General features: G+C 44.4%; 1 long non-coding RNA gene across 2 annotated transcripts in view; it reads left to right on the top strand.

The window, feature by feature from the left end:
* The window catches only part of LOC125964726 (uncharacterized), a 723743-nt gene that overhangs the window by 110532 nt on the left and 593465 nt on the right, over positions 1-19746 (top strand). For both annotated transcript variants that reach the window (XR_007477968.1, XR_007477966.1), the window contains exon 2: positions 3122-3203. This is a non-coding gene — a long non-coding RNA (uncharacterized LOC125964726). The remainder of the gene's footprint in view (positions 1-3121; positions 3204-19746) is intronic.

Raw genomic sequence — 19746 nt, forward strand, 5'->3', positions numbered from 1 at the left:
CTACCGGCCTGATGACATAGATTTCATTGCTGAGTGATATTGCTTTGTACGTAAGTACCACAACTTCTTTATCCATTTTTCGCTTTCTGCGATATTGAACTTGTACCATAAACGAGGTTCTTGTAAACAGAGCCGTCCCAAACTTTTGGGTGGCTGTGTCTTTTTGATTTTAATTTCCCTAAGCTATAGGACCATAAGTGGAAGTGCCCTAGGCTCTGTTGCTTTGTTTTTTAGATATTTCAGGAAACACCATACACTTCTCCCGAGTGGCTCTTGGCAATTTACATCCCGCCCATCAGCATAACAAGGCTCCCAGTTCTCCATGTCCTGTCCTGCCTTTCTGGATTTTACACTTTTATCAGATGGCCCTTTTGACCTGGGTGAAGTGAGACTTCATTGTAGTGCAGATTTCCTTTGCAAGCTTGCTTGGTTGGCCAAAAAGGGCGTATGCGTCTTTTCCTGAATATATTCAGGAGAAAACGCATACACCCGTTTTGGCCAAGTGCATCATTGTGGACGTTCTGCGTCTTTTCCTATGCTTTAAATGCAATTCCAGTCTACCTCCTGAAATCGGTTTCCTGCAATTCTGCCCCGCTTTCAAGTCCTCTTGGCAGCCTTATTTCAGTATATTTTTGGACGATAGCTGTCATTTGTAACTCTGCAGGTTTGTGAATTACAGTGCCCCTGAGCTCCTTTCTTCAACTCGCTTTCTTGTGAGCTGGCCGCAACACCGCAGGATTGCTTCAGGCCCTAATCTGGTTCCAGCATGGCACGCTGAGCCTTTGGTTAATTCCTCTTCCTGGTGGGAAATGGGAGTTAAATTTGCCCGTCCAGACACCTCCAGCTAGTCTCTCATTGGTTCTCCCTATTCCTGTTCATCTTCCGCGGAATTTGCAAAGTGGGCCAAACAGGAGGTTAAAGGCACTGACTCTCCAAGTCGGGAGAGTGTTAGTAAAGCCTCTGGAATGTTGCACCCGAGTACCAGGGGACGAGAACTGAGACATATTTCAACACGTCTCCCTATCACACGGTTGATCATACTCTGGGTTCCACATGCATGTTTTAGCTGAAGGAAGAATCCCTTAAACCTGGAGCGTTGAGACCCGTGGAATGGGTACCATGCAATATGACTTCAAAGGGTCTTCATTTGCTCACCGAACCTCTCCAATCCTATCACTGCTGCGTTTATGCCCCTGTCCTCACGCTTGATTCTCTTTCAGAGACATAGCAATCTTTAGGTTTTAAGATACTTACTTGTCAGGTACATTATAAGGTGTTTAACATGGGGTTTTGAGTCCAGTTCGTTGAGCAAGGAGTAGCTCTTGTCTATTACATATTGGGCTTAAGGAGCTTTATCTGTGCTCATTTGAATCTCTGGTTTTATGCAGCACCCCAACTCACCTTTCCCCTTAAGCAAGCATAAGTTGGTTTTCTAAATTTGAGACCCTGTTCTGTTTTGTAATCCAGTTCCTGTGTAGCCAAGTTTACATTCCATGTATTAGTGATATCTTATGATGTTTCTTTTTCTGTGTGACTTATTTCAGTTAGAATCATCATACCTGAATCCACTCTATGCTGCTACGGGCCTGATGACATAGATTTCATTGCTGACTGATAGTGCATTGTACGTAAGTACCACAACTTCTTTATCCATTTTTCACTTTCTGTGATATTGAACTTGTCCCGTAAACGAGGTTCTTGTAAACAGAGCCGTCCCAAACTTTGGGGTGGCTGTGTCTTTTTGATTTTAATTTCCCTAAGCTATAGGACCATAAGTGGAAGTGCCCTAGGCTCTGTTGCTTTGTTTTTTAGATGTTTCAGGAAACACCATACACTTCTCCGGAGTGGCTGTTGGCAATTTACATCCCGCCCATCAGCATAACAAGGCTCCCAGTTCTCCATGGCCTGTCCTGCCTTTCTGGATTTTACACTTTTTTCAGATGGCCCTTTTGACGGGGGGAAGTGAGACTTCATTGTAGTGCAGATTTCCTTTGCAAGCTTGCTTGGTTGGCCAAAAAGGGCGTATGCGTTTTTTCCTGAATATATTCAGGAAAAAACGCATACGCCCTTTTTGGCCAAGTGCATCATTGTTGACGTTCTGCCTCTTTTCCTATGCTTTAAATGCAATTCCAGTCTACCTCCTGAAATCGGTTTCCTGCAATTCTGCGCCGATTTCAAGTCTTCTTGGCAGCCTTACTTCAGTATATTTTTGGATGATAGCTATCATTTATAACTCTGCAGGTTTGTGAATTACAGTGCCCCTGAGCTCCTTTCTTGAACTCGCTTTCTCGTGAGCTGGCCGCAACACCGCAGGATTGCTTCAGGCCCTAATCTGGTTCTGGCACGGCACGCTGAGCCTTTGTTTAATTCCTCTTCCTGGTGGGAAATGAGAGTTAAATTTGCCCGTCCAGACACCTCCAGCTAGTCTCTCATTGGTTATCCCTATTCCTGTTCATCTTCCGCAGAAATTGCAAACTGGGCCAAACAGGAGGTAAAAGGCACTGACTCTCCAAGTTGGGAGAGTGTTAGTAAAGCATCTGGAATGTTGCACCCGAGTACCAGGGGAGGAAAACTGAGATATATTTGAACACGTGTCCTGATCACATGGCTGATCATACTCTGGGTTCCACATGCATGTTTTAGCTGAAGGAAGAATCCCTTAAACCTGGAGAGTTGAGACCCGTGGAATGGGTACCATGCAATATGACTTCAAAGGGTCTTCATTTGCTCACCGAACCTCTCCAATCCTATCACTGCTGCGTTTATGCCCCTGTGCACACGCTTGATTCTCTTTTGGAGACATAGCAATCCATAGGTTTTAAGATACTTACTAGCCAGGTACATTCTTAGGGGTTTAATATGGGGTGCTGTGTCCATTTCTTTGAGCAAGGAGTAGCTCTTGTCTATTACATATTTGGCTTAAGGAAATTTATCTGTGCTCATTTCAATCTCTGGTTTTATGCAGCACCCCAACTCCCCTTTCCCCTTAAGAAAGCATAAGTTGGTTTTCTAAATTTGAGACCCTCTTCTGTTTCGTAATCCAGTTCCTGTGTAGCCAAGTTTACATTCTGTGTATTATTGATATCTTATGATGTTTCTTTTTCTGTGTGACTTATTTCAGTTAGAATCATCATACCTGAATCCACTCATTATGCTGCTACGGGCCTGATGACATAGATTTCATTGCTGAGTGATATTGCTTTGTACGTAAGTACCACAACTTCTTTATCCATTTTTCGCTTTCTGCGATATTGAACTTGTACCATAAACGAGGTTCTTGTAAACAGAGCCGTCCCAAACTTTTGGGTGGCTGTGTCTTTTTGATTTTAATTTCCCTAAGCTATAGGACCATAAGTGGAAGTGCCCTAGGCTCTGTTGCTTTGTTTTTTAGATATTTCAGGAAACACCATACACTTCTCCCCAGTGGCTGTTGGCAATTTACATCCCGCCCATCAGCATAACAAGGCTCCCAGTTCTCCATGTCCTGTCCTGCCTTTCTGGATTTTACACTTTTATCAGATGGCCCTTTTGACCTGGGTGAAGTGAGACTTCATTGTAGTGCAGATTTCCTTTGCAAGCTTGCTTGGTTGGCCAAAAAGGGCGTATGCGTCTTTTCCTGAATATATTCAGGAGAAAACGCATACACCCGTTTTGGCCAAGTGCATCATTGTGGACGTTCTGCGTCTTTTCCTATGCTTTAAATGCAATTCCAGTCTACCTCCTGAAATCGGTTTCCTGCAATTCTGCCCCGCTTTCAAGTCCTCTTGGCAGCCTTATTTCAGTATATTTTTGGACGATAGCTGTCATTTGTAACTCTGCAGGTTTGTGAATTACAGTGCCCCTGAGCTCCTTTCTTCAACTCGCTTTCTTGTGAGCTGGCCGCAACACCGCAGGATTGCTTCAGGCCCTAATCTGGTTCCAGCATGGCACGCTGAGCCTTTGGTTAATTCCTCTTCCTGGTGGGAAATGGGAGTTAAATTTGCCCGTCCAGACACCTCCAGCTAGTCTCTCATTGGTTCTCCCTATTCCTGTTCATCTTCCGCGGAATTTGCAAAGTGGGCCAAACAGGAGGTTAAAGGCACTGACTCTCCAAGTCGGGAGAGTGTTAGTAAAGCCTCTGGAATGTTGCACCCGAGTACCAGGGGACGAGAACTGAGACATATTTCAACACGTCTCCCTATCACACGGTTGATCATACTCTGGGTTCCACATGCATGTTTTAGCTGAAGGAAGAATCCCTTAAACCTGGAGCGTTGAGACCCGTGGAATGGGTACCATGCAATATGACTTCAAAGGGTCTTCATTTGCTCACCGAACCTCTCCAATCCTATCACTGCTGCGTTTATGCCCCTGTCCTCACGCTTGATTCTCTTTCAGAGACATAGCAATCTTTAGGTTTTAAGATACTTACTTGTCAGGTACATTATAAGGTGTTTAACATGGGGTTTTGAGTCCATTTCGTTGAGCAAGGAGTAGCTCTTGTCTATTACATATTGGGCTTAAGGAGCTTTATCTGTGCTCATTTGAATCTCTGGTTTTATGCAGCACCCCAACTCACCTTTCCCCTTAAGCAAGCATAAGTTGGTTTTCTAAATTTGAGACCCTGTTCTGTTTTGTAATTCAGTTCCTGTGTAGCCAAGTTTACATTCCGTGTATTAGTGATATCTTATGATGTTTCTTTTTCTGTGTGACTTATTTCAGTTAGAATCATCATACCTGAACCCACTCATTTTCTGCTACAGGCCTGTTGACAGAGATTTCATTGCTGAGTGATATTGCATTGTACGTAAGTAGCACAAAATCTTTATCCATTTTTCACTTTCTGCGATATTGAACTTGTCCCGTAAACGAGGTTCTTGTAAACAGAGCTGTCCCAAACTTTTGGGTGGCTGTGTCTTTTTGATTTTAATTTCCCTAAGCTATAGGACCATAAGTGGAAGTGCCCTAGGCTCTGTTGCTTTGTTTTTTAGATGTTTCAGGAAACACCATACACTTCTCCCGAGTGGCTGTTGGCAATTTACATCCCGCCCATCAGCATAACAAGGCTCCCAGTTCTCCATGGCCTGTCCTGCCTTTCTGGATTTTACACTTTTTTCAGATGGCCCTTTTGACCGGGGGGAAGTGAGACTTCATTGTAGTGCAGATTTCCTTTGCAAGCTTGCTTGGTTGGCCAAAAAGGGCGTATGCGTTTTTTCCTGAATATATTCAGGAAAAAACGCATACGCCCTTTTTGGCCAAGTGCATCATTGTCGACGTTCTGCCTCTTTTCCTATGCTTTAAATGCAATTCCTGTCTACCTCCTGAAATCGGTTTCCTGCAATTCTGCCTTGCTTTCGATGCCTCTTCATAGCCTTACCTCAATATATTTTTTGAAAATAGTTGGTCTTTATAACTCTGCACGTTTTTGAATTGCAGTGGCCCTTAGCTCCATTTTTCAGCTCATATTTTTGTGATCTTGCCTCATAACCACAGGATTCCTTCAGGCCCTATTCTTCTTCTGGGGCACCTTGCTGTGCCTTTGGTTTATTCTTCTTACTGATGTGAAATTAGAGTGACATGTGCCCATTGAAACCGCTACAGCTAGTTTCTCACTGGTTCCCCCTATTCCCATTCATCCTCCACACTAACTGCAGACTGTGCGATACCAGAACTTAAAGACATTGACTCTCCATGTGGGGTTGTTGTTAGTAAAGCGGCTGGAATGTCGATCCGGAGCCCCAGGAGAGGAAAAATGAGGTGCGTTTTAGAAACCTTTCCTGATCATATGGTATACCAGTCGCTGGGTTTCCCAAGCATGGTTTAGCTGTAGGAAGATTCCCTTCAACCTGGATTGTTGGGACCCTTGGAATGAGTAGCATGAAGTATTGCATTAAACTTTTGGCAGTTGCTCACCAAATCTCACCAATCCTCTCAGCCCCAAGTGTGCAGCCTTATGTCTTATCCAGCTGTGGGTTTATATGTGGTCAATCCAGGTTGCATCACAGCCCCTGAGCAAATTTTGTAAGAATTTTTCTCTCTTTCATTGTTTCTGCGTTTTGTTTTTAAAATTTATTTCTATAATGGGGTTTAGCTCATTTTCACTGCTGTGTTTGTGCCGCTCTGCACACACTTGATTCCCTTATGGAGATATATCAATACATGGATTTTAAGATTCTTATTACTCAGATATATTTCTCTGCAGTGTATAAGGTGTGTTGAGGCCAGTTCATTAAGCAAGGTGTAGATCTTGTCTAATATCTATTTGGTTTATTGAACGGTATCTGTGCTAATTTCAAACTCTGGTTTTATGCATCACCCCACCTCTCCTTTCCCCTTAAGCTGACATAAGTGTGTTTTCTACATGTGAGACACTGTTCTGTTCTGTAATTCATTTCTTGTGCAGCCATATTTACCCTCCCTCTATAAGTGATATCTTATGATATGTTTCTTTTTCTGTTTGACTTATTTCAAGTAGTATTATCGGACCTAAATCCACTCTTTATCCTTCTACTAGCCTTATTACATTGATTTCATGGTGAAGAGATATTCCATTGTACATAAGTATCACATCTTCTTTATCCATTGTTCTCTTTCCTGGGATATTTAAGGTGTACTGAAGTTGAGGTTCTTGTAAACAGAGTAGCCCTAAACTGTGGTGTGCTTGTGTCTTGTTGATTTTTAGACTTCCCTAGATATACTCCCATGATTGGAAGTGTCCTATGCTCTGTAGCTCTGTTTTTTAGATGATTTAGGAACCACCATACACTTCTCTAGAGTGGCTCTCGGCAGTTCACACACTGCCCATCAGCGTATAAAGGCTCCCTGTTCTCCATGGCCTGTCCTGCATTTCTGGTTTTTACAATTTTTTAGGATGGCCCTTTTGACCGGTGGGAAATGAGACTTCTTTGTTGTGCACATTTGCATTGCTTGCTTGCTTCGTTGCCCATAAAGTGCGTATGCGTTTTTTCCTGGATATAATCAGGAAAAAACGCATACGCCCTTTTGGGCCAACTGCATCATTGTCGAAATTCTGCCGCTTTTCATGTGCTTTAAAGACGAGTCCAATCTATCTCTTGAAATCTGTTTCTTGCAATTCTGTCTTGCATTCAGATCCTCTTCTTTGCCTTACCTCAACATATTTTTAGACGTTAGTTTTCATTTATAACTCTGCAGGTTTGTGAATTGCAGTGACCCTGAGCTCCATTTTTTAAGTTGCTCTTTTGTGAGCTGGCCTCAAACCCGCAGGATTGCTTCAGGCCCTATTTTGGCTCCGGCGAGGCGGGCTGAGCCTTTTTTCAATTCTTATTCTTAATGGGAAATTAGAGTGATATGTGCCCGTCCAAACCCCTACAACTATTCTCTCATTGGTTCCCCCTCTTCCCGTTCATCCTTCTCACAATTTGCAAAATGTGTGAAACAGAAGTTTAAATGTGCTGATTCTCCAAGTGGGGAGATTCTAAGTAACATGGCTGGAATGGTGAACAGGAGCACCAGGAGAGGATAAATGAGCTGCATTTTAGACACATCTCCCGATCACATGGTGTACAGTCCTCTGGGTTTTCCATGCATGTTTTAGCTGTAGGAAGATCCCTTGAACCTGCAGATTTGGGACCCATTGAATGGGTACCAGGTAGTATTACTTTAAAGGGTGTGCATTTCCTCACCCAACCTCACATTTCTCTTAGTGCAAACAGTTTCCAGCCTTATGTCTCATCCTGCTGTGGGTCTAGATGTGTTCAATCCATGTTGCATCACCGTCCCTGAGGAAAAGTTGTAAGAGGTTTTCTCTGTCTCTCTGTCGTTTATTTTTTTCAATTTATTACTATATTGGTTACAGCTGATTTTCAAAGCTCTGTTTCTTGCTGCTGTACATCCACTTGATTCACGTACAGAGAGACATCAGTAAATTCTTTTTCAGATTCTTACGAGTCGTATATATTCTTTTCCGGTGACTTGAGTGTGCTGAGTGCAGTTCTTTTAGCTACCGTGTGGGCCTTGTTGATTATCAGTTTGGTATTTGGAATGGTATCTTTGCTAATTTCAACCTCCTGGATGATGCCTCACCCCTCCCCACCTTTCCCGTTTAGCAGCCTTATGCGTGTTTCCTACAGATTTGACTATGTTTTTGTTTTGTAATTTATTTCATGTGTAGCCATTTTGGATTCCACCTTTAAGTGATATCTTATGATATGTGTCTTTTTCTTTTTGAATTATGTCACTTAGAATGATCATACGTAACTCCTCCGGAGTTGTTACAACTGGCCATATTTCATTGATTTCCAGGCTGAATAATATTCCACTTTACCTAAGTACCACATCTCTATCCATTTTTTCTCTCCAGAGACATTTAAGTTATATCCTAGTCGAGGATCTTTTAAACAGAGAGGGGGTAAACATTGGGGTGCCTGTGTCCTCTCGATTTTTGTTTTTCCCAAGATATACGCCCATGAGTGCAAGTGCCCTATACTCTGTAGCTCATTTTTTAGATGCTTTAGTAAACACAATACACTTCTCCAGAATGGCCGTTGGCAATATACATTTCCACTATAAGTCTCACAGGGCTCCCTCTTCTCCTTGCCCTGTCCTGCATTTCTGTTGTTTACGCTTTATGAGGATGGCTCTTCTGACTGATGCGAAGTGATATCTTTTGTAGTATTGACTTCCAGTGCCCACCTGTTTGGTTGGCTAAAAAAGTGTATGCCCTTTTCTTGAATATATACAGAAAAAAACGCATACACCCTTTTTGGCCAACTGCAATGTTGGCAATGTTCAGCTCCTTTTCTTGTGCTTAATGGCGAGTCCTTTCTACCTCCTCAGATCCCTCTCCTGCCATTCTCCCTTGCTTACAAGTCCTTTTCTCTGACTTTCGTCAAGACATTTTTCAGTGATGGATATTTTCAACTCTGCAGTTTCGTGAATTTTACTGCCCCTGAGTTCCATTGTTCAACTTGTGTTTATGGGAACTGGCCACAAAGCAGCGGGATTTCCTCAAGCCCTATACTGTTTCCATGGGCAACCCTAGCCTTTGGTCAATTCGTCTTCCTGATTGGAAATTAGAGTGACATGTGCCTGTCTGAACACCTAGGACTTGTCTCTCATTGTTCCTCATCCTTCCGCTTCATCCTCTGGACAAATTCCAAACTGTACGCAACAGGATGTTGACAGTGCTGACATCTCCAAGTGGGGAGACTGTTAGTAAAGACGCTGGAGGGGTGAACCCGAGCACCAGGAGATGAAGAGATGAGATGCCTTTTCCAAACTCTTCCCGATCAGACGGTATACCATCCTCTGGGTGTGACAGACATGTTTTAGCAGTAGGAAGAGTCCCATTCATGTAAGGAGAACACCAGGGCTTTTTCAAAATCAGTGTCTCCCCGAAACCCAAACTGGGGAATTTTTTAAGCTACGGCTACACATATGTTCATTAAGGGCCTTGGGAAGTAGGCAGAGTCCAAACTTTAGATGATTGAAGTCTTCAGGGTCAGAAGCACTCACCACCAGCTTCCCTTAGGTTACACTTTAACTGTCATTGATAGATGACAATGACAATAAAAATATCTATTCTTTTGCAGATTATTTCCCCTTATAGGTTATTGCAAAATGTTGAGTGTAGTTCCCTGTGCTATACAGTAGTTCCTTGTTGATGATCTATTTTATACATAGCAGTGTGTATGTGTTAATCCCAAACTGTTAATTTATCCCTCCTCCCACCTTTCCCCTTTGGTAATAATAAATTATAAGATTTTATACTTCTCAGAAATGGGGGAGCTGAAAGAGAGGTATCATTTTCAATGGAAAAGCATTTAAAACAAGATTGAAGTTTTAACCAAGATTATTAGATGTACATCCTTGGAAAGAAATCACTTCGTTTCTCTAATATTGACCTGACAAATAAGACAAACCTTTTCACTGAACTTGCTTATAATAAAGTGATGGAAATATCAAATGGAAGTGTTAGAAACATCTTATTTTACCTGAGCCTTATACTCTGTTCTATGTTAACTACAGTTTGGCTCACACATCTGTTCATTGAGGTTACAATAGTCTCAATTTCTGTTACTGATCCTCCAGAGTGGACCCCAACAAGTGTCCCCCTGCCCAGTGTCATTGGGGCCAACAGATCGAGACTGAGTTTGGTTCACAAGCAAAGGAAATTTTATATTTTGATCAGAGAATGGAGAAGTGAGAGCATGCACTACCCCGTGGGCTGTGGGCTGGGCTGCTGTGTAGAGATCCTGTCAGAGTCAGTGGGAGGGAGGGGGCGGAGCTCTAGACGGCCGGGTTAGCTGCAGCTCAGGCTCTATATGGCGGAGTCTGCACTGGGCCCCAGGAGCTGAGGTGTCGTCCCAGCCATTCTGCACTAGGAAATCTGGTCTGAAGTGCCGGGTGTGGAACCTCTGCATGCGGGACCCTAGGAGCACATGAAATTAGACAAAGCACAAAGGATAAAAAAAGTTAGACTTGACTTTATTGCCCAGATTCTATTTTTATCTCCCAGGGATTTTTAATGGGCTTTGCTGGGGACAAACCCCTCCTCTGCCTTTTGTCCTGTTCCTCATTCTTGGAGTGCTGAGGGTGCAGACCCTTCTTCTGTAACTGCTGAGTGCTGAGTTGGGAGCCCTCATACCCGGGGGCGAGGGTCAGAGCTTCTCCCCAGCAGCCTCCAGGTGACGTTGATTGTCCCCAGGCCCCCTGCCTCCCTGCTCGTCCACCTGAGCACCAGCATTGGAAGTGTTATAGATTCTAATGACCTTTAAGGGTCCAGGAAAGAGATGTGCAGAGACGCTGTGGGGGCCGGTTTCACCCCGCCCCACATTTGTTCGGCCACCTTAGGCTGACCGTTTCTGCCAGCCTAGATGCTCTGACCAGTAGTCTGCGCTTTCTTCAATTAGGCCCCTGAATTAACGTACAAACAGCACCAGGTGTCAGAGCCCTGCCTGCTCAACTCCCAGACAGTCCAGGGTCAGTGGTGATCAAGGACCATGATGGCCACTGAGTCAACAGCCTTTTGAAGTAAACAGGAGTCCAGGCAGTCTTATTGGCCACCATCATCACGGTGTCTGTAGGCTTTTCTATAGTGACAGTGTGATATACGGTTCCCCTGCCAAGATTATTAGCTCCCCTCTGGGTGCAGTAAGTCCTGCAAGCAGTAGTCTACTCTTTTGGGACACACTCTTGTTGTTTTATGAGAGAAACTCCAGGTCAAGTGATGTTCACACGAGTCGTCATGGTGCCCTGTTGCCCCCGGTTATCTCTCTGGATGTTGGAGTTGGAGGGCCTCCTCACTCGAGGTTGGTGTGCCCACGGAGCGAACCCTGCAACTTCAGGGCATGGTTGGTGGTTAGGATCACCACGTGGGGTCCTTTTCCCTTAGGAGGGAGGTGGCCTTTTGGGCTGCTGATTTCCAGGTTTTTAGATACCGCCAGTATCTTGGCCAGATGTGGCAGTGGGCCAAGCCCCTTGGTGCCCGTAGTTTATCCTACCTGGATGGCATTCTTGCATTGTTCCATTTCAAGTGGTCCCAGTTTTTGCACTAATTCTCCAATGGCGATTCACCTTTCACCGGGAATGTAAAGGTCAAAGGGTTTAGCTAAATTAGGGAGTTCCAGGGCAAGGGTCTGAATTGACTGCTCTTTCCATTCTTGAAAGGCCACTTCTGGATTCTATTCAAAAGGATCATCATCTTTTCCTTTCAGTGTTTCATATAGAGGCCCAGCTAGTAGACTGTAATTAGGGATCCAGAAGCAGCAAACCCTGGCCTCCCCAGGAACCCCTAAGCTGTCTTCTAGTTTTAGAACGGGGTAAGGCTGAAAATGGTTTCTTTCCTTTCCTGGGATGGGCTTCTCCAACCTTCTGTGAGAATGAAGCCCAGGCACGTCACCGCAGTCTGTGATATTTGAGCTTTTTCTTGGACAACTTCTATCCTTTATTGGCTTGGTAGTTCAGAGGCCTCGTTAGTAGGGCTGGCGATCAGAATGTGGTCTGTGTAGTGAAGGAGGGTTTCCTTTTCCAGAGGTAGAACTTTTAGGTCTTTAGCTAAGCTTTCCCCAAAGATGGTGTGGGAATTTTTGCACCCTTGGGGCAAGACGGCCCGGAAGTATTGTTTTAGTTGTATGTTGAGTCCTGCCACTCACAAGCCAAAATTTCTTGTGACTCTGGGACTAATGGAATACAAAAGAAGGCATCATTGAAGACTAATACAGAATACCATGTCCTGGTGGTTGGTAGAATGACCAGCAGGGTGTAGGAATTAGGAGCAGCTGGAGGTATATCCTCGGTGGCTTCACTGACTGTCCTGACATCCTTTACCAGGTCCCCAGCAGCCCATGGGGCTCTCGTGGTCAGACCAATCCCAGAATATGGAGCTCACCTGGGCAGGTACCCCACCCCCACCCCAGCCCACGGGGCTCTCGTGGTCAGGCCCCTCCCAGGATACAGATCTACCCTTGCAGGTACCGTGGCAGGGCTGGGCACACAGGAACCGTGCACATAGCCCTCATTGCAGAGCACCCCCAGCTCACCTGTCGCTCAGAGCTGACACAGAGCACCTCAGAGCAGGACTTGAACTAACAAACAGCAGCTGCAACAGGTCTGTGACCCTGGGCATCACTCTGTGTGGCCTCCCACCACCTGGTCTTCCAGAGACTTCCACTGCACCCGGGGCACCAGGCCTCTGTCTCCAACCACCACCCACCCCTCCTCTCCCTGACTCCTGGGTTCCTCTCATTAGGAGAGGGTTTTCTTGAAGTTGTCTCCCACTCATGGGCCAGATAAAATGATTAGAAAACAAGCCAAAGCTGCAACCCCTTGTCTATCCTGACTCTCAGGAGCCCACACCTGTTCCTTGGACCTGGCCGGTTCAGCAAGTTCCATTTTCTGCAACTGTGAGCCCCTGAGGGGTGATGATTGGCTGACCTGGGCAGCCTTACCGTGCCAGCCAGCCCTCCCCAGGTGTGCCTGGGTTGAGATCAATATAAATACCACTCCAGGCAGCAAGAGGCCCTGCAGCCATGCCTGACGCCATTTTCTCTGCCCTGTCAGCAGTCTCGGGGCTGGGCTGGTGGGAGGGAGTGAGAGGCCACGGCTTTGTGGGTGGCCCAGTGTGAGTGGGGCTCTGCTGGACTTTCTGCAGCAGTTGCCAGGCTGCCACCTGCTAAAGAAGAGGATGTGTCACCTATACCTGCTGCTGGAATTTCTCCCTGGGCAGAGGTGAGGAAGGAAAAAAGCAGTGGGGGCAGGAACAGGACGGGTATCTCAGGCAGGGAAATGGAAATCTTCCAGAAGAGCACCCAGGGCCAGGACCATCCTGGCTGGCCTGCAGGCACCAAGTCGGCCGGCATGCTGTCACTCGTGTGGCTCTATGGCCCTTCCTCTAGGCTTTCAAGTCCTTGTATATATTCAGGTGTTTTACCTGGGACGGGTAGGAGTAGTTCAGCAGCAACTGGCCTGGGGCTCAGCTCACGTTTACTCACAGATGCCTCGGCACGGTGCCCCAGCTTTGCAATGAGGACGCTTGTTGCGTGGGGGCTGCTGGCTGAATGGGAGACGATTCCCCACCACTGACCAACTTCAGAATTGTTTACAACTGGAGCAAGTGCCCTGATACGGTTTTCCTCTGTGGAACTGGCGGGTTCTGTGTTTTTTTTCTCTTTTTCGTTTTTGGTTCAAGGTAGATTTTATTCCTCTTTTTTGTATTTACAGATATAAGCATGGAAATAATTTATTCATATAAATACATGTATGTGAAGGGAATAATTGTTTTTTCTGTTTTATTTTTTAAATTTTATTTCTTTTTAATTTTGAATTTTATTTTATATTTTTATACAGCAGGTTCTTATTGGTTATCTATTTTATACATATAAATGTATACATGCCAATCCCAGTCTCTCAACTCCTCCCACCACCACCACCCCAACAGCTTTCCCCCCTTGTTGTCCATACGTTTGTTGTCTACATCTGTTGCTCTATTTATGCCTTGCAAAATGGTTAACCTGTACAGTTTTTCTAGGTTCCACATATATGCATGAATATACAAGATTTGTTTTTCTCTTTCTGACTTACTTCACTCTGTATGACAGTCTCTAGATCCATCGACGTCTCTACAAATGACCCAATTTCATTCCTTTTCATGGTTTAGTAATATTCCATTTTATATATATACCACAGCTTTATGCATTCGTCTGTCTGTGGGCATTTAGGTTGCTTCCATTACCTCGATATTGTAAAGAGTGAGGCAATGAACATTGCGGTGAATGTCTCTTTTTGATTTATGGTTTTGTCTGGGTATATGTCCAGAACTGGGATTGCTGTATCATATGGTAATTCTACTGTTAGTTTCTTAAGAAACTCCATATTGTTCTCCATAGTGACTGTATCAATTTATATTCCCAACAATAGTGGAAGAGGGTTCCATTTCTCCACACGCTTTCCAGCATTTTTTGTTTGTAGATTTTCTGATGATGCCCATTCTACCAGGTGTGAGGTGATATCTCATTGTTGAGTCCATTTCCTTGAGAAAGGGGTAGGTCTTGTCTATTACATATTTAGCTTATGGAACGGTATCTGTGCTAATTTCAAACACAGGTTTTATGCAGCACCCCAACTAACCTTCCCCCTTAAGCAAGCATAAGTTGGTTTTCTAAACATGAGACCCTGTTCTGTTTTGTAATTCAGTTCATGTGTAGCCATGTTCGCATTCCATGTATTAGTGGTACCTTATGAGGTTTCTTTTTCTGTGTGACTTTTTTCACTTAGAATCACCGTGCCTCATCCACTCATTATGCTGGTACGGGCCTGGTGACATAGTTTTCATTGCTGAGAGGTATTCTGTTGTACGTAAGTACCGCAACTTCTTTATCCATTATTTGCTCTCTGGCATATTTAACTTGTGCTGCAGAAGAGGTTCCTGCAAACAGAGCCGTACCAAATTTTGGGGTGGCTGTGTCTTTTTGATTTTAATTTCCCTAAGCTATAGGACCATAAGTGGAAGTGCCCTAGGCTCTGTTGCTTTGTTTTTTAGATGTTTCAGGAAACACCATACACTTCTCCCGAGTGGCTGTTGGCAATTTACATCCCGCCAATCAGCAAAACAAGGCTCCCTGTTCTCCATGGCCTGTCCTGCCTTTCTGGATTTTACACTTTTTTCAGATGGCCCTTTTGACCGGGGGGAAGTGACACTTCATTGTACTGCAGATTTCTTTTGCAAGCTTGCTTGGTTGGCCAAAAAGGGCGTATGCGTTTTTTCCTGAATATATTCAGGAAAAAACGCATACGCCCTTTTTGGCCAAGTGCATTATTGTGGACGTTCTGCCTCTTTTCCTATGCTTTAAATGCAATTCCAGTCTACCTCCTGAAATCGGTTTCCTGCAATTCTGCCCCGCTTTCAAGTCCTCTTGGCAGCCTTACTTCAGTATATTTTTGGACGATAGCTGTCATTTATAACTCTGCAGGTTTGTGAATTACAGTGCCCCTGAGCTCCTTTCTTCAACTCGCTTTCTTCTGAGCTGGCCGCAACACCGCAGGATTGCTTCAGGCCCTAATCTGGTTCCGGCATGGCATGCAGAGCCTTTGGTTAATTCCTCTTCCTGGTGGGAAATGAGAGTTAAATTTGCCCGTCCAGACACCTCCAGCTAGTCTCTCATTGGTTCTCCCTATTCCTGTTCATCTTCCGCAGAAATTGCAAACTGGGCCAAACAGGAGGTTAAAGGCACTGACTCTCCAAGTCGGGAGAGTGTTAATAAAGTGTCTGGAATGTTGCACCCGAGTACCAGGGACGAGAACTGAGACATATTGGAACACGTCTCCCGATCACATGGTTGATCATAGTCTGGGTTCCACATGCATATTTTAGCTGAAGGAAGAATCCCTTAAATCTGGAGAGTTGAGACCCGTGGAATGGGTACCATGCAATATGACTTCAAAGGGTCTTCATTTGCTCACCGAACCTCTCCAATCCTATCACTGCTGCGTTTATGCCCCTGTACACATGCTTGATTCTGTTTTGGAGACATAGCAATCCATAGGTTTTAAGATACTTACTAGTCAGGTACATTCTTAGGCGTTTAATATGGGGTGTTGAGTCCATTTCGTTGAGCAAGGAGTAGCTCTTGTCTATTCCATATTTGGCTTAAGAACTTTATCTGTGCTCATTTCAATCTCTGGTTTTATGCAGCACCCCAACTCACCTTTCCCCTTAAGCAAGCATAAGTTGGTTTTCTGAATTTGAGACCCTGTTCTGTTTTGTAATTCAGTTCCTGTGTAGCCAAGTTTACATTCCGTGTATTAGTGATATCTTATGATGTTTCTTTTTCTGTGTGACTTATTTCAGTTAGAATCATCATACCTGAATCCACACATTATGCTGCTACGGGCCTGATGACCTAGATTTCATTGCTGAGTGATATTGCATTGTACGTAAGTACCACAACTTCTTTATCCACTTTTTGCTTTCTGCGATATTGAACTTGTACCGTAAACAAGGTCCTTGTAAACAGAGCCATCCCAAACTTTGGGGTGGCAGTGTCTTTTTGATTTTAATTTCCCTAAGCTATAGGGCCATAAGTGGAAGTGCCCTAGGCTCTGTTGCTTTGTTTTTTACATGTTTCAGGAAACACCATACACTTCTCCCAAGTGGCTGTTGGCAATTTACATCCCGCCCATCAGCATAACAAAGCTCCCAGTTCTCCATGGCCTGTCCTGCCTTTCTGGATTTTAGACTTTTCTCAGATGGCCCTTTTGTCCGGTGGGAAGAGAGACTTCATTGTAGTGCAGATTTCCTTTGCAAGCTTGCTTGGTTGGCCAAAAAGTGCGTATGCGTGTTTTCCTGGATATATTCCGGAAAAAACGCATACGCATTTTTTGGCCAAGTGCATCATTGTCGACGTTCTGCCTCTTTTCCTATGCTTTGAATGCAATTCCAGTCTACCTCCTGAAATCGGTTTCCTGCAATTCTGCCCTGCTTTCAAGTCCTCTTGGCAGCCTTACTTCGGTATATTTTTGGATGATAGCTGTCATTTATAACTCTGCAGGGTTGTGAATTACAGTGCCCCTGAGCTCCTTTCTTGAACTCGCTTTCTTGTGAGCTGGCCGCAAGACTGCAGGATTGCTTCAGGCTTTAATCTGGTTCCGGCACGGCACGCTGAGCCTTTGGTTAATTCCTCTTCCTGGTGAGAAATGAGAGTTAAATTTGCCCGTCCAGACACCTCCAGCTAGTCTCTCATTGGTCCTCCCTATTCCTGTTCATCTTCCGCAGAAATTGCAAACTGGGCCAAACAGGAGGTTAAAGGCACTGACTCTCCAAGTTGGGAGAGTGTTAGTAAAATGTCTGGAATGTTGCACCCGAGTACCAGGGGTCAAAAACTGAGACATATTTGAACACGTCTCCCGATCACACGGTTGATCATACTCTGGGTTCCACATGCATGTTTCAGCTGAAGGAAGAATCCCTTAAACCTGGAGAGTTGAGACCCGTGGAATGGGTACCATGCAATATGACTTCAAAGGGTCTTCATTTGCTCACCGAACCTCTCCAATCCTATCACTTCTGCATTTATGCCCCTGTGCACACGCTTGATTCTCTTTCGGAGACATAGCAATCCATAGGTTTTAAGATACTTACTAGTCAGGAACATTCTTTGGCGTTTAATATGGGGTGTTGAGTCCATTTCGTTGAGCAAGGAGTAGCACTTGTCTATTACATATTCGGTTTAAGGAACTTTATCTGTGCTCATTTCAATCTCTGGTTTTATGCAGCACCCCAACTCACCTTTCCCCTTAAGCAAGCATAAGTTGGTTTTCTAAATTTGAGACCCTGTTCTGTTTTGTAATCCAGTTCCTGTGTAGCCAAGTTTACATTCCGTGTATTAGTGATATCTTATGATGTTTCTTTTTCTGTGTGACTTATTTCAGTTAGTATCATCATACCTGAATCCACTCATTATGCTGCTACGGGCCTGATGACATAGATTTCATTGCTGAGTGATATTGCATTGTACGTAAGTACCGCAACTTCTTTATCCATTTTCCGCTTTCTGTGTTTTTGAACTTGTACCATAAACACGGTTCTTGTAAACAGAGCCGTCCCAAACTTTGGGGTGGCTGTGTCTTTTTGATTTTAATTTCCCTAAACTACAGGACCATAAGTGGAAGTGCCCTAGGCTCTGTTGCTTTGTTTTTTAGATGTTTCAGGAAACACCATACAGGTCTCCCAAGTGGCTGTTGGCAATTTACATCCCGCCATCAGCATAACAAAGCTCCCAGTTCTCCATGGCCTGTCCTGCCTTTCTGGATTTTACACTTTTTTCAAATGGCCCTTTTGTCCGGTGGGAAGAGAGACTTCATTGTAGTGCAGATTTCCTTTGCAAGCTTGCTTGGTTGGCCAAAAAGTGCGTATGCGTTTTTTCCTGGATATATTCAGGAAAAAAACGCATACGCCGTTTTTGGCCAAGTGCATCATTGTCGACGTTCTGCCTCCTTTCCTATGCTTTGAATGCAATTCCAGTCTACCTCCTGAAATCGGTTTCCTGCAATTCTGCCCTGCTTTCAAGTCCTCTTGTCAGCCTTACTTCAGTATATTTTTGGATGATAGCTGTCTTTTATAATTCTGTAGGTTTGTGAATTACAGTGCCCCTGAGCCCCTTTCTTCAACTCGCTGTCTTGTGAGCTGGCCGCAACACCACAGGATTGCTTCAGGCCCTAAACTTGTTCCGGCACGGCACGCTGAGCCTTTGGTTAATTCCTCTTCCTGGTGGGAAATGAGAGTTAAATTTGCCCGTCCAGACACCTCCAGCTAGTCTCTCATTGGTCCTCCCTATTCCTGTTCATCTCCCGCAGAAATTGCAAACTGGGCCAAACAGGAGGTTAAAGGCACTGACTCTCCAAGTTGGGAGAGTGTTAGTAAAGCGTCTGGAAAGTTACACCCGAGTACCAGGGGATGAGAACTGAGACATATTTGAACACGTCTCCCGATCACACGGTTGATCATACTCTGGGTTCCACATGCATGTTTTAGCTGAAGGAAGAATCCCTTAAACCTGGAGAGTTGAGACCCGTGGAATGTGTACCATGCAATATGACTTCAAAGGGTCTTCATTTGCTCACCGAACCTCTCCAATCCTATCACTGCTGCGTTTATGCCCCTGTACACACGGTTGATTCTCTTTTGGAGACATAGCAATCCATAGGTTTTAAGATACTTAGTAGTCAGGTACATTCTTAGGCGTTTAATATGGGGTGTTGAGTCCATTTCGTTCAGCAAGGAGTAGCTCTTCTATATTACATATTTGGCTTAAGGAACTTTATCTGTGCTCATTTCAATCTCTGGTTTTATGCAGCACCCCAACTCACCTTTCCCCTTAAGCAAGCATAAGTTGGTTTTCAGAAATTGAGGCCCTGTTCTGTTTTGTAATTCAGTTCCTATGTAGCCAAGTTTACATTCCGTGTATTAGTGATATCTTATGATGTTTCTTTTTCTGTGTGACTTTTTTCAGTTAGAATCATCATACCTGAATCCACTCATTATGCTGCTACGGGCCTGATGACATAGATTTCATTGCTGAGTGACATTGCATTGTACGTAAGTACCAAAATTTCTTTATCCATTTTTCGCTTTCTGCGATATTGAACTTGTACCGTAAACGAGGTTCTTGTAAACAGAGCCATCCCAAACATTGGGGTGGCTGTGTCCTTTTGATTTTAATTTCCCTAAGCTATAGGACCATAAGTGGAAGTGCTCTAGGCTCTGTTGCTTTTTCTTTTAGATGTTTCAGG

This window comes from Orcinus orca, chromosome 6, assembly GCF_937001465.1.
Source record: "Orcinus orca chromosome 6, mOrcOrc1.1, whole genome shotgun sequence".
NCBI lineage: Eukaryota > Metazoa > Chordata > Mammalia > Artiodactyla > Delphinidae > Orcinus > Orcinus orca.